General features: G+C 40.4%; 1 pseudogene; it reads left to right on the plus strand.

Moving 5' to 3' along the window:
- The first annotated feature begins 9,830 nt into the window (after positions 1-9,830).
- On the plus strand, positions 9,831-10,384 carry LOC120246978 (annotated as a pseudogene).
- Positions 10,385-15,770: the final 5,386 nt, after the last annotated feature.

A 15,770-nucleotide genomic window follows, 5' to 3' on the forward strand; every position in this document is an offset into this window, starting at 1 on the left:
GTTCGAATCCACAAACTGTGAGATCATGACCTGAGCCGAAGTTGGACACTTAACCGACGGAGCCAGCCAGGCACCCTGAGTGTCTCACTCTTGAGTTTGGCTCAGGTCATGACCTCACAGTTCATGGGTTCGAGCCCCGCATCCAGCTCCATGCTGACAGCATGGAGCCTGCTTGGGATTCTTTCTCCCTCTCTCTTCCCTGCACTATCTCTCTCTCTGAATAAATAAGTAAACTTAAAAAAGTAAAAAAACAAAGACAGTCTCCTCTGACCTCAGGGTTTCTGGTGATAAAAGCAGTGTTCCTAGAGTCTTACCCTTTGTGGAAATGCCAGTTTTTCTCCTGGGGCTCCATCTTCCCTTCCCTTCCCTTCCCTTCCCTTCCCTTCCCTTCCCTTCCCTTCCCTTCCCTTCCCTTCCTTTCCCTTCCCTTCCCTTCCCTTCTCTTCTCTCCCCTCCATGGGGAGTTCTAGATGCCACTCTCTCCAGTCAGACCCCTATGTAAACATCTGTTCCCAGTGGGACCTTACTCAGGAGTTGATACCTTTTCACCTCCCGCATCAGTCCCAACACCTTCTGTTCTTGTTCTGGACCTGCTGTGAAGACCATGTGCCCCTGAGATCTCTCTGAGTCCTAGTTTCCAGAGCAGTGAATGAGAAATGAGGTAAGGATTGCCTTCCTATGCTGGTGTGTGTGTGTGTGTGGGGGGGGGGGGTACACACAAAGAGAAACACATACAGAGATTAATTAGCTTTTGTCAGTGGAAGGGAAATGTTCATCATGAGCAGCAGCTCTTTTTGCACCACCAGAGGCCTCACTAGCCCAGAAATTCCGTTTCTCCTCCTCACAAAGGGAGGGCCACAGTCTGCAGTCCGGCCCTGGACTGTAAAATGGTCATGGTGGTGGTGGGGGTGGGGTGGGGCTTTTCCTGGATTTGCTTTTCCCTTGGGCCAACGGTGTAGCAAATAGATACAGGCAGGAAAAGCAACACCAAGTCAGGTGCCAGAATGGTCCTTCTATTTCATGGCTGGGTCATGGATTATTAATAGGAGATTTGAAACCCTTAGTGGTGTATGAGAAGGCTCATGTGATCAGCAGGGACTTAATGGGAAGATGATCAATCGGACATAATTGTAGAGAAAAAGAAGGAGACGGACGGGCAGATGAGAATGAGGTGGGCCCTTATATGTGAGGAAGACATGAATAATCTTAAAGCAAAAGCTTGCACATTATCTATGGGAAGAGATCACATTCTCACGTGATTCTCAAAATCACATTCACACATAATAAAATGTTTGCTGATTTTATGACATAGTATATTCTTGCAATTGCTGTAGAAGGCAGATCATTGCTGGATGAACATGGGTTATTTGTTCATTGGCCTGCTAGAACTATTTGGCACCCTTTGGGGAATTTTTGAGTGACTGGATGAGATGGTGAGAAGCAAAGCATGTTTTTTTTTTTGTTTGTTTGTTTGTTTGTTTTTTTTTTTACAAATAGTTTATTGTCAAATTAGTTTCTACATAACACTCAGTGCTCATCCCCAAAGTGCCCTCCTTCATGCCCATCCCCCTCTCCCCCCCACATCCATCAGTCCTCAGTTTTTGTCAGCATTCAAGAGTCTCTCATGGTTTGCCTCTCTCCCTTTCCCCCACCATTTCCGCCCTTCTTCTCCCCCTTGTTCCTCCGTCAAGTTCCTCCTAATCCTCCTATACGTGCAAACACATGGTATTTGTCCTTCTCTGCCTGACTTATTTCGCTCAGCATAACACCCTCAAGGTCCATCCATGTTGCTACACATGGCCAGATTTCATTGTTTCTCATTGCCATGTAGTATTCCATGGTATAGATAAACCACATCTTCTTGATCCATTCATCTGTTGATGGACACTTAGGCTCTTTCCATGTTTTAGCTATTGTGGAGAGTGCTGCTATGAACATTGGGGTACATGTGCTCCTATGCCTCAGCATTTCTGTATCCCTTGGGTAAATTCCTAGCAGTGCTATTGCTGGGTCATAAGGGAGTTCTATTGTTAGTTTCCTGAGGAACCTCCACACTGTTTTCCAGAGGGGCTGTACCAGTTTACATTCCCACCAACAGTGTAGGAGGGTGCCCGTTTCTCCACATCCTCGCCAGCATCTAGAGTTCTCTGATTTGCTCATTTTAGCCACTCTGACTGGCGTGAGGTGGTATCTCAGTGTGGTTTTGATTTGTATTTCCCTGATGAGGAGGGATGCTGAGCATCGTTTCATGTGTCTGTTGGCCATCTGGATGTCCTCTTTGGAGAAGTGTCTGTTCATGTCTTCTGCCCATTTCTTCACTGGGTTGTTTGTTTTTCGGGCGTGTAGTTTGGTGAGTTCCTTATAGATTCTGGATATTAACCCTTTATCTGATATGTCATTTGCAACTATCTTTTCCCATTCCGTTGGTTGCCTATTAATTTTCTGGGTTGTTTCCTTGGCTGTGCAGAAGCTTTTAATCTTGATGAGGTCCCAACAGTTTATTTTTGCTCTTGATTCCCTTGCTTTTGGGGATGTGTCAAGTAAGAAGTTGCTGCGGTGGAGGTCAAGGAGGTTGTTTCCTGCTTTCTCCTCTAGGGTGTTGATAGTTTCCTGTCTCACGTTCAGGTCCTTTATCCATTTTGAGTTGATTTTTGTGCATGGTGTGAGAAAATGATCTAGTTTCATTCTTCTGCATGTTGCTGTCCAGTTCTCCCAACACCATCTGTTAAAAAGGCTGTCTTTTTTCCATTGGATATTCTTTCCTGCTTTGTCAAAGATCAGTTGGCTGTATACTTTTGGGTCCACTTCTGAGTTCTCAATTCTGTTCCATTGGTCTATGTGTCTGTTTTTGTGCCAATACCATACTGTCTTGAGGATGACAGCTTTGTAGTAGAGGCTGAAGTCTGGGATGGTGATACCTCCCGTTTTGGTTTTATTTTTCAGTATTACTTTGGCTATTCGGGGTCTTTTGTGGTTCCATACAAATTTTTGGATAGTTTGTTCTAGTTTTGAGAAGTATGCTGGTGCAATTTTGATTGGAATTGCATTGAATGTGTAGAGTGCTTTAGGTAGTAATGACATCTTAACTATATTTATTCTTCCTATCCATGAGCATGGAATGTTTTTCCATTTCTTTGTGTCTTCTTCAATTTCCTTCATAAGTTTTCTATAGTTTTCATCATACAGATCTCTTGTATCCTTGGTTAGGTTTATTCCGAGGTATTTTATGGTTTTTTGTGCAATTGTGAATGGGATCAGTTTCTTGATTTCTCTTTCTGTTGCTTCATTATTGGTGTATAAAAATGCAACCGATTTCTGTACGTTGATTTTGTACCCTGCAACTTGGCTGAATTCTTGGATCAGTTCTAGTAGGCTTCTGGTGGAGTCTGTCGGGTTTTCTATGTAGAGTATCATGTCATCTGCGAAGAGTGAAAGTTTGACTTCCTCTTTGCCAATTCTGATGCCTTTGATTTCCTTTTGTTGTCTGATGGCTGATGCTAGGACTTCCAGCACTATGTTAAACAACAGTGGTGAGAGTGGACATCCCTGTCGTGTTCCTGATCTCAGGGGGAAAGCTCTCAGTTTTTCCCCGTTGAGGATGATGTTAGCTGAAGGCTTCTCATAGATGGCTTTGATGATGTTTAAGTAGGTTCCTTCTATCCCAACTTTCTCGAGAGTCTTTATTAAGAAGGGATGCTGTATTTTGTCAAATGCTTTTTCTGCATCTATTGACAGGATCATATGGTTTTTATCTTTTCTTTTATTGATATGATGGATCACATTGATTGATTTGCGAATGTTGAACCAGCCCTGTAACCCAGGAATGAATCCCACTTGATCTTGGTGGATGATTCTTTTGATATGCTGCTGGATTCGATTTGCAAGGATCTTGTTGAGAATTTTTGCATCCGTATTCATCAAGGATATTGGCCTATAGTTCTCTTTTTTTGTTGGATCTCTGTCTGGCTTGGGAATCAGAGTGATGCTGGCTTCATAAAATGAGTCCGGGAGTTTTCCTTCGACTTCTATTTTTTGGAATAGCTTGAGAAGAATTGGGATTAATTCTGTTTTAAATGTCTGGTAGAATTCCCCAGGGAAACCATCAGGTCCAGGGCTCTTATTTGTTGGGAGATTTTTGATCACTGATTCGATTTCTTCACTCGTTATGGGTCTGTTCAGGTTTTCTATTTCTTCCCGTGTGAATTTTGGTAGTGAGTGTGTGTTTAGGAATTTGTCCATTTCTTCTAAGTTGTCCAATTTGTTGGCATATAATTTTTCATAGTATTCCCTGATAATTGCTTGTATTTCTGAGGGGTTGGTTGTAATAAGTCCATTTTCATTCATAATTTTGTCTATTTGGGTGCTCTCTCTTTTCTTTTTGATAAGCCTGGCTAGAGGTTTGTCAATTTTGTTTACTTTTTCAAAAAACCAACTCTTGGTTTCATTGATCTGTTCAATTGTTTCTTTGGTCTCTATGTTGTTTATTTCTGCTCTAATTTTTACTATTTCTCTTCTTCTACTGGGTTTAGGGCGTTCTTGTTGCTCTGCCTCTAGCTCCTTTAGGTGAGCTGTTAGATTTTGGACTTGTGCTTTTTCTAATCTCTTGAAATAGGCCTGGAGAGCAATGTACTTTCCTCTTAGGACTGCCTTGGCCGCATCCCATAGATTTTGAATTGTTGTGTTTTCATTTTCATTTGTTTCCATATATTTTTTAATTTCCTCTCTAATTGCCTGATTGGCCCATTCATTCTTTAGAAGGGTGTTCTTTAACCTCCATGTTTTTGGCGGTTTTCCAGACTTCTTCCTGTAATTGATTTCAAGTTTCAAAGCATTGTGATCTGACAGTGTGCATGGTATGATCTCTATTCTTTTATATTTATTGAGGGCTGCTTTATGTCCCAGTATGTGATCTATCTTGGAGAATGTGCCATGCGCACTTGAGAAGAAAGTAAATTCCCTGGCCTCAGGATGTAAAGTTCTAAATATATCCGTCAGATCCATCTGGTCCAATGTGTCTTTCAAGTCCATTATTTCTTTAGTGATTTTCTGTCTGGTTGACCTATCCATTGCTGTAAGCGGAGTATTAAAGTCCCCTGCTATTAGCACATTCTTATCTATAAGCTTGTTTCTGTTTGTGATTAATTGTTTTAGATATTTAGGTGCTCCCATATTCGGTGCGTAGACATTTATGATTGTTAGTTCTTCCTGATGGATGGACCCTGTAATTATTATGTAGTGCCCTTCTTCATCTCTTGTGATTGTCTTTAATTTAAAGTCCAGTTTGTCTGATATAAGTATCGCTACTCCGGCTTTCTTTTGATTTCCTGTAGCATGATATATATTTCTCCATCCCCTTACTTTTAATCTGAAGGTATCTTCCCGTCTAAAATGAGTTTCTTGTAGACAGCATATTGATGGATTTTGTTTTTTAATCCATTCTGCTACCCTATGTCTTTTGATTGGAGCATTCAGCCCATTTACATTCAGTGTTATTATTGAAATATGTGGGTTTAGAGTCTTTGTATCTTTTGTAGGGTTCATGTTTGTGGTGGTGTCTCTGGTATCTTTGTTCCTTGCAACCTTTCCTTCAGAGCATCCCCCTCAGGATTTCTTGTAGGGCTGGCTTCGTGGTGACAAATTCTTTCAATTTCTGTTTATTTGGAAAGGTTTTTATCTCTCCTTCTATTTTGAATGACAGGCTTGCTGGATAGAGGATTCTTGGCTGCATATTTTTACTGTTCATCACATTGAAGATTTCCTGCCATTCCTTTCTAGCCTGCCAAGTTTCAGTAGATAGGTCTGTCACCACTCTGATAGGTTTCCCTTTGTATGTTAGGGCCCTTTTCTCCCTAGCTGCTTTCAAAATTCTCTCTTTGTCCTTGTATTTGGCCATTTTCACTATGATATGTCGTGCAGAAGATCGATTCAGGTTACGTCTGAGGGGAGTCCTCTGAGCCTCTTGTACTTCCACATTTACTTCCTTCCCCAGGTCGGGGAAGTTCTCTGCTATAATTTGTTCCAGGACTCCTTCAGCACCTTTCCCTCTCTCTTCCTCTTCTGGGATTCCTATGATACGGATATTGTTGCGAGCAAAGCATGTTTTTATTGTTCAAGACTGAATGGATGAGAGTCAAGTGTGAATCGAGAACAGTGGAGCTCTCTCCACTGTGGATCACCTGACCAGTTTGATGAGTGAAGAGAGAGGCTGGAGCAGCTGTTAGTTTAATACAGACTGTACTGCTTGAGGAAAAGGTGGAACATGCTTCATTAGGGTGAAATTGGAGGTGATGTCTTTACCTTGGTGTTGGAACTAGACTGCAGTATAAACCAGGCCAGGTGTGAGCTTTACTTTCTTTAGTAATGGCGTATATGCCCAATTAAATCCAACACCCTTTATGTGTGAAGAGTGATCATACATAAAACAGTAACATTAGTTAATGAATAATTGAAGGGCAAAATAGTAAAAGGCAACAACCCTTTGAATTAAGAAACAATATGTCTGGATTAATGTTTCCAGGCATTTAAAAAAATCCTCATTGGTGATTAACCAGCATAGTCAAAGGAGCTTCTATGGGTAAAAATATGCTTTTAAAAAGTATGGTCCAATTGGCTGGGTGAGGAAAAAGAGAGGTCTCTCTCTCTCTCTGTCTATAATATATGTATAATACATTATATGAAAAATATAATATATGTAAATATATATAATATATGTAAATATATGTATAACATATATTTATTTACATTTATTTATTTAATTTTGAGAGAGAGAGCAGAGAAACAGCGAGAGAGAGAATCCTAAGCAGGGACAGCACTGTCAGCATGGAGCTCAATCTCAGAATCTATGAGATCATGACCTGAGCCAAAATCAAAAGTCTGATACTTAACCAACTGAGCCACCCAGGTGCTGCAGCAAGAGTTAGATGTTAACTAGAAATATAAGGTAACTGAAACACAGAGAGGGACTGAGAACCAACCTAACAAAAGAAATTCAAACTTTTAATTGCAGTGCGTAACACTACTATAACTCAGTGAGTTATCACAGAGCAAGCACATCCCTGTGACCACTACCCCAGTCAGGAAAGAACATTACCAACTCTCCAGAAGGCCCTCATTCCCCAACCATGTGTCTTTTCCTAATTCTTGCTCCTCCATCCTCACCGAAGGTAACTGCTATCTCGACTTTTAACACATAGATTGGTTTTGTTGGTTTCTGAACTTTATATAAATGGGCTGACACAATAGGTCTTCTTTTAAGGTCCGGCTTGTTTTGTCCCCCCCCCCCCCTTTTCAATATTATATTTGTGAGATTCATCCATGTTATTGTAAGTAACAGCAGGTACTTTTTTCTTTCTTCCTTCCTTTCTTTATTTCCTTCTTTCTTTATTTCCTTCTTTCTTTCTTTCTTTCTTTCTTATTTATTTCTAGGAGAGAGAGAGACAGCGTGAGCAGGGGAAGGTCAGAGAGAGAGGGAGTCACAGACTCTGAAACAGGCTCCAGGCTCTGAGCTGGCAGTCAGCACAGAGCCAGACGCAGGGCTCGAACCCACGAACCGCGAGATCATGACCTAAGTGAAAGTTGGACGCTTAACCGACTAAGCCACCCAGGCGCCCCAACAGCAGGTACTTTTTATTGCGGGGTAGTATCCCATGTAATAGTACCTTACCACAATTGCATTTATTCATTCTCCTGTTGAGGGACTTTTGGATTGTTTCCAAGTATCATGTTGCTATGAGCATTTTTGTTCATGCTTTATGAGGCAGGCATTTCTTTTGGGTATATTCCTAGAAGTGAAATTGACAGGTCAGAGGATGTGCCTGTTTTTCATTTGTCAACTGATGCTGTCAAAGTGGTTGAGTGAGTTGACATGCCCTCCAGCATTGTAGGAATGTTCCTGCTGCTTTCCTTCCCTGTACTGATAGTATCAGTCCTTAATTTTAGTCATTCTGGTGAGTGTGTAGTGGCATTATGCTGTGGTTTTAATTTGTATTTTCCTGATTGCAAAAGAGGTTTAGTGCCTTTTATATGTTTATTGCCCATTTAGATATCTTATTTTGTGAATTTCCTTTTCCAGTCTCTGGTCTGTGTTTCTATTGGATGGTCTGATTTTTCCCCTTATTGCTTGATAGGCATTATTTATAAGTTCCACATGTGAACCATTAGTTGGTATATGCGGTACAAGGATCTTTCCCCACTTGATGGCTTGCTTTTTCACTCTCTTAAAAGTGTCTTTTGATCAATAGAGGTTCCTTTTTGTAGTCCAATATATCAAATCATTTTTCCTTTGAGACAGTAGTTCTTAATGGATGTGATTTTCAGATACAGGACATCTAGTTAAACCTGAATATCAGATAAACAATGAAATAAATTTCATGTAAGTACTTTCCAGGTAAAATTTGTTGTTGTTGTTGATCTGAGATTCAAGTTGAACTGGGTGTTCTGTTTTTTCCCCCTAAATCTGGCCACTGTACCCTTAGGGGACATTTAACAATGTCTTTGAGGCATTGAATGTCATAACTGGGGTAGTATTGGCAGAGGTATTAACATCTAGTGGGAAGCCAGGGATGACGTTGGTCTTCTTATAATGCACAGGATAGCCCCCATAACAAAAATTTATCCAGTTCAGAATGTCAGTAGTTCAAGGTTGAGAAATTTGCTTTTAAGTTATTGATTTTTGTGTGCTTTGAAGAAATTATTCTAAACCCCAAGGTAAAGAGATAAAGAGATACTCTCTTGTCACATTGTCTAGAAGTTTTGTTTTACCTATCATGTGTGGACCACCTGGAATTTACATTTTCTTAAAGTTTATTTATTCATTTTTGAGAGAGAGAGAGAGCATGACAGCAAAGCAGAGAGAGAGAGAGAGAGAAAGAGAATCCCAAGCAGGCTCTGCAATGTCAGTGCAGAGCCCAATGGGGCTTGAACTCATGAACTGTGAAATCATGACCTGAGCCAAAATCAAGAGTCAGATGCTTGGGGATCCTGGGTGGCTCATTTGGTTAAATATCTGAATATATATATATATATATATATATATATTCATATATGTATATGAATATGTGTGAATACATATACACACGTATATATATGTATATATATAATATTAGTATCTACCTGTCTATAAGTGATATTTATTTTAAGGAATTGGTTATTGCAACTGTGGGAACTGGCAAGTTTGAAATCTGTAGGGTGCATCAGCAGGCTGGGAACTCAGGTAAGGGTTGACCTTGCAGTGTTGTGTCTGAACCACTCAGGGCAGCCATCTGGACACTGACGCAGGTTTTCTATGTTGGAGTCTTTTTTTTTTTTCTTTAATGTTTGCTTATTTTAGGGAGAGAGAGAGAAAGAGAGCAAGTGGGAGAGGGGCAGAGAGAGACAGGAACAGATGTGAAGTGGGCTCTGTACTGACAGGAGCCAGCCTGACGTGGGGCTTGAACTCAGGAACTGCAAGATCATGACTGGAGACAAAGTCAACCGACTGAGCCACCTAGGCGCCCCTCTATATTGCAGTCTTGAAGAGAGTTCCTTCTATGTTAGGAAACCTCAGTCTTTGTTCGTATGGCCTTCACCTGATTGGATGGAGCCCACCTACATTACGGAGGTCTTCAAAGTCAGCACAGAGCCCGACGCGGGGCTCGAACCCACGAACCGCGAGATCATGACCTAAGCGAAAGTCGGACGCTTAACCGACGAAGCCACCCAGACGCCCCACATTATACACTTTAAAGTCACACAATGTTATGTGTAAATTACATCTCAGCAAAACCCCCTGCAAGACCCCATGAAGTATACAAATTTTCAATGTACCCCCAATAAACAGCCTGTAGAGCAACATGCCCAAGATTTATTGTGATTACTGTGACCCATATCTCACCCTCAACTCTCCATCTGTGAGAAAGACACAGTAAAGTGGTAGGAAACATGAAGAGGATGTGGAAGACTACTATCGGAAATGAATGGAAGAGCACGTTCAGAGCCTGTTTGACAAACAACCACTGCATTCCAAAAAGGAACGAGTCCTCCTACTTCATTCTCTACTTCTCCTGCAGGGGCCATGACCCCACCTCCCCCCAGTCTCCTGGGCCTTCCTTGCCCTGGTATAATGCCAGCATCCCATATGGGGGCCCCCCATGATGTTAGGAGGGGAGGGCCCTCCTCCCCCTGTGATGATGTCAGTGGGACCTCCTCCTGCAAGTAGGGCACCTGTGGGGGCCACATGCCAAAGACACCTGGGCCCCCAGGGATGAGACCTCCTGCCCGTCCTGTGATGGTGCCCATTCAGCCAGGAATGACTCGATCAGACAGATAAGAAGGGAGGGGAGCTTCTTTATACCCATTTTATATTACTTGTTCTTCTTTACCAGGAGATCCGGGTGCTATGACTCTATGTGTTTTCTAGCAGCATGACAAGGAAGACTTGCTTGCCCCTCCTATCAAAGAGAGAATAGTTTTGGCAGAGGAGTAGTGGGGAAAAAAAACAATTTTCATTTTTCATTTGTATTGTGAAAAGTGAAAATAAAATTATCAACTGTTTTAGTTAAAAAAAAAAAAAAACCCAACATACTCCTAGGGTGCCTAGATGACTAGGTTGGTTAAGTGTCCTACTCTTTTTATTTATTGTTTTTATTATTTTTAAAAATTACATCCAAGTGAGTTAGCATATAGCACAACAATGATTTCAAGAGTAGATTCCTTATGCCCCTTACTCTTTTAGACGATCCCCCTTCCACAACCTTTCCAGTAACCCTCTGTTTGTTCTCCAAATTTAAGAGTCTCTTATGTTTTTGTCCCCCTCCCTGTTTTTATATTATTTTTGCTTCCCTTCCCTGATGTTCATCTGTTTTGTATCTTAAAGTCCTCATATGAGTGAAGTCATATAATACTTGTCTTTCTCTGACTGACTAATTTAGTTTAATGATACCCTCTAGTTCCAATCATGTAGTTGCAAATGGCAAGATTTCATTCTTCTTGATTGCTGAGTAATACTCCATTGTATGTATGTATACTACATCTTCATCCATCCATCCATCAATGGACATTTGGACTCTTTCCATACTTTGGCTATTGTTGATAGTGCTGGTACAAACATTGGGGTACATGTGCCCCTTCAAAACAGCACACCTGTACCCCTTGGATAAATACCTAGAAATGCAATTGCTGGGTTATAGGGTAGTTAAATTTTTAATTTTTTGAGGGAGCTCCATTGTGTTTTCCAGAGTGGCTGTACCGTTTGCATTCCCACCAGCAGTGCAAAAGAGATCCTCTGGCCACATCCTCGCCAGCATCTGTTGTTGCCTGACTTGTTGATTTTAGCCATTCTGATGGGTGTGGGTGGTATTTCATTGTGGTTTTGATTTGTATTTCCCTGATGATGAGTGACGTTGAGCATTGTTTCATGTGCCTGTTGGCCATCTGGATATCTTCTTTGGAGAAGTGTCTGTTCATGTCTTTAGCCCATTTCTTCACCAGATTGTTTTTTGGGTGTTGAGTTTGATAAGTTTTTATTTTTATAGATTTTGAATACCAATCCTTTATCTGATATGTCATTTGCAAATATCTTCTCCCTTTCCATCGGTTGCCTTTTAGTTTTGCTGATTGTTTCCTTCACTGTGCAGAAGCTTTTTATTTTGATGAGGTCCCAATAGTTCACTTTTGCTTTTGTTTCCCTTGCCTCTGGAGACATGTCGAGTAAGAAGTTGATGAGGCCAAGGTCAAAGAGGTTCTTGCCTGCTTTCTCCTCGAGGATTTTGATGGCTTCCTGTCTTACATTTAAGTCTTTCATCCATTTTGAGTTTATTTTTGTGTATGGTGTAAGAAAGTGGTCCAGATTCACTTTTCTGCATGTCGCTGTCTAGTTTTCCCAGCACCACTTGCTGAAGAGACTGTCTTTATTCCATTGAATATTCTTTCTTGCTTTGTCAAAGATGTGTTGGCCATATGTTTGTGGTCTATTTCTGGGTTCTCTATTCTGTTCCTTTGATCTGAGTGTCTGTTCTTGAGCCAGTACCATACTGTCTTGATGATTACAGCTTTGTAATATAGCTTGAAGTCTGGGATTGTGATGCCTCCTGCTTTGGTTTTCTTTCTCCAGATTGCTTTGGCTATTCAGGGTCTTTTCTGGTTCCATACAAATTTTAGGATTGTTTATTCTAGCTCTGTGAAGAATGCTAGTGTTATTTTGATAGGGATTGCATTGAATATGTAGATTGTTGTGGATAGTATTGGCATTTTAACAATACTTGTTCTTCCTATCCAGGAGCATGGAATATTTTTCCATTTTTTTGTGTCTTCTTCAATTTCCTTCATCAGCTTTCTACAGTTTTCAGTGTATAGATTTTTCACCTCTTTGGTTATGTTTATTTCTAGGTATTTTATGGTTTTTGGTACAATTTTAAATGGGATTGGTTCCTTGATTTCCATTTCCTTTGCTTCATTGTTGGTATATAGGAATGTGACCGATTTCTGTGCATTGATTTTTAAAAAAATTTTTAAAATGTTTTATTTTTTTCTGAGTGAGAGAGAGGGAGAGAGAGAGAGCAAGCATGAGCAGGGGAGGGTCAGAGAGAGAGGGAGGCACAGAATCCAAAACAGGCTCCAGGCTCTGAGCTGGCTGTCAGCACAGAGCCTGATGCTGGGCTTGAACCCATGAACCGTGAGATCATGACATGAGCCGAAGTCGGAGCTTAGCCGACTGAGCCACCCAAGCGCCCCGAGTGCATTGATTTTATTCTTGCCACTTTACTGAATTCCTGGATCATTTCTAGCAGTTTCTTGGTGGAATCTTTTGGGTTTTCTATATTGAGTAGCACGTCATCTGTGAAGGGTGAAACTTTGACTTCCTCCTGGCTGATTTGGATGCCTTTTATTTCTTTGTGTTGTCTGATTGCTGAGGCTAAGACTTCCAGTACTATGTTGAATAACAGTGGTGACAGTGGACACATCCCTGTCTTGCTCCTGACCTTAGGGGGAAAACTCTCAGATTTTCACCATTGAGGATGATATTAGCATTGGGTCTTTCATATACGGCTTCTATGATTTCGAGGTATGATCCTTCTATCCTTACTTTCTTGAGGGTTTTTATCAAGAAAGGATGCTGTATTTTGTCAAATGCTTTCTCTGCATCTCTTGAGAGGATCATGTGGTTCTTGTCCTTTCTTTTATTGATGTGATGACTCACATTGATTGTTTTGTGGATATTGAACCAGTCCTGCATCCCAGGTATAAATCCCACTTGGTCATGGTGAATAATTTTTTTGATGTATTGTTGGATCCGGTAGGCTAATATCTTGTTGAGGCGTTTTGCATCCATGTTCATCAGGGAGATTGGTCTATAGTTCTCTTTTTTAGTGGGGTCTTTGTCTGGTTTTGGAATCAAGGTAATGCTGGCTTCCTAGAAAGAGTTTGGAAGTTTTTCTTCCATTTCTAGTTTTTGGAACAGCTTCAAGAGAATAGGTCTTAACTCTCCTTAAATGTTTGGTAGAATTCCCCTGAAAAGCCATCTGGCCCTAGACTCTTGTTTTTTGGGAGATTTTTGATGACTAATTCGATTTCTTTACTGGTTATGGGTCTGCTCAAATTATCTATTTCTTCCTGTTTCAGTTTTGGTAGTTTATATGTTTCTTGGGATTTGTCCATTTCTTCCAGATTGCCCATTTTATTGGTGTATAATTGTTCATAATATTCTCTTAATATTGTTTTTATTTCTGCTGTGTTGGTTGTGATCTTTCCTCTTTCATTCTTGATTTTATTTATTTATTTATTTATTTATTTATTTATTTATTTATTTTAAATGTTTTATTTATTTCTAGGAGAGAGAGAGAGAGACAGCGTGAGCAGAGGAGGGTCAGAGAGAGAGGGAGTCACAGACTGAAACAGACTCCAGGCTCTGAGCCGGCAGTCAGCACAGAGCCCGACACAGGGCTCGAACCCACGTACTGCGAGATCATGACCTAAGTGAAAGTTGGACGCTTAACCGACTAAGCCACCCAGGCGCCCCTCATTCTTGATTTTATTTAATTGGAACCTTTCTTTTTTCCTTTTGATGAAACTGGCTAGTGGCTTATCAATTTTGTTAATTCTTTCGAAGTACCAGCTTCTGGTTTCATTGATCTGTTCTCCTATTTTTTTTTTTTTGTTTGTTTCAATAGTATTGATTTCTGCTCTAATCTTTTATTATTTCTTCTAGTTTTGGGTTTTATTTGCTGTTCTTTTTCCAGCAATTTGAGGTGTAAGGTTAGGTTTTGTGTCTGAGACCTTTCTTCCTTCTTTAGTAAGGTCTGGATTGCTATATACTTCCCTCTTATGAATGCCTGTGCTGTGTCTTAGAGGTTTTGAGCTGTGGTGCTATCATTTTCATTTGCTTCCATATACTTTTTAATTTCATCCTTAACTTCTTGGTTAGCCCATTCATTCTAGGGATGGATCTAGTAGGATGTTCTTTAGTCTCCAAGTGTTTGTTATTTTTTCTTATGGTTGATTTCGGTTTCATAATGTTGTGGTCTGAAAATATGCACGGTATGATCTCGATCTTTTTGTACTTGTTGAGGGCTGATTTGTGTCCCAGTATGTGGTCTATTCTGGAGAACGTTCCACGCACACTGGAAAAGAATGTTTATTCTGCTGTTTTAGAATGAAATGTTCTGAATACATCTGTTAAGTCCATCTGGTCCAGTGTGTCATTCAGAGCCATGGCTTCCTTATTGATTTTCTTTTTAGAAAATCATGTATAATTGTGATTAATTGATTTATATATTTGGGTGCTTTCACATTTGGAGCATAAATGTTTACAATTGTTATGTCTTCTTGGTGGATAGACCCCTTATGTTATAGTGCCCTTCTTCATCTCTTATTACAGTTTTTACTTTAAAGTCTAGATTGTCTGATATAAGTATGGCTACTCCAGCTTTCTTTTGGTGACCATTAGCATGATAGATGGTTCTCCATCCCTTTACTTTCAATCTGAAGGTGTCTTTAGGTCTAAAGAGGGTCTCTTGTAAGCAGCATAAAGATGGGTCTTGCTTTCTTATCCATTCTGTTCCCCTATGTCTTTTGATTGGAGTATTTAGTCCATTGACAGTTAGAGTGAGTATGGAAAGATATGAGTTTATTGCCATTGTGATTCTTGTAGAGTTGGAGTTTCTGGTGGTGTTCTCTGGTCCTTCTAGTCTTTGTTGTTTTTGGTCTTTTTTTTTTCCCCCAGTCTTTTCTCTCCTTGAGGTTCTCCTTAAAATTTCTTGAAGGGCTGGTTTAGTGGTCATGAACTCCTTTAATTTTTGTTTATCTGGGAAACTTTTAATCTCTCCTATTTGAATGACCACCTTGCTGGATAAAGAATTCTTGGCTACATATTTTTCATCACGTTGAAGATTTCCTGCCACTCTTTTCTGGCCAGCCAAGTTTCTGTGGATAGGTCTGCTGCAAATCTGTTCTGTCTTCCCTTGTATGTTAAGGACTTTTTTTCCCACCTTGTAGCCTTCCTAATTCTTTCCTTGCCTGAGTATTTTGTGAATTTGACTATGATATGCCTTGTTGATGGTCAGTTTTTGTTGAATCTTGGAGTCCCCTGTGCTTCCTGGATTTTGATGTCTGTGTGTTTCCCTAGGTTAGGAACGTTTTCTGCTATGATTTGCTCACACAACCCTTCTACTCCTATTTCTCTCTCTTCATCTTCTGGGAACCCTACGATTGTGATGTTGTTCCTTTTTAATGAGTCAGTGATTTCTCTTATGGTTAAGTCGTGCTCTTTTGCTTGATTGCTTAGAGAAAAAAGGGGA

The sequence above is a fragment of the Hyaena hyaena genome, unplaced genomic scaffold, assembly GCF_003009895.1.
Source record: "Hyaena hyaena isolate Hyena2069 unplaced genomic scaffold, ASM300989v1 scaffold_497, whole genome shotgun sequence".
Lineage (NCBI taxonomy): Eukaryota > Metazoa > Chordata > Mammalia > Carnivora > Hyaenidae > Hyaena > Hyaena hyaena.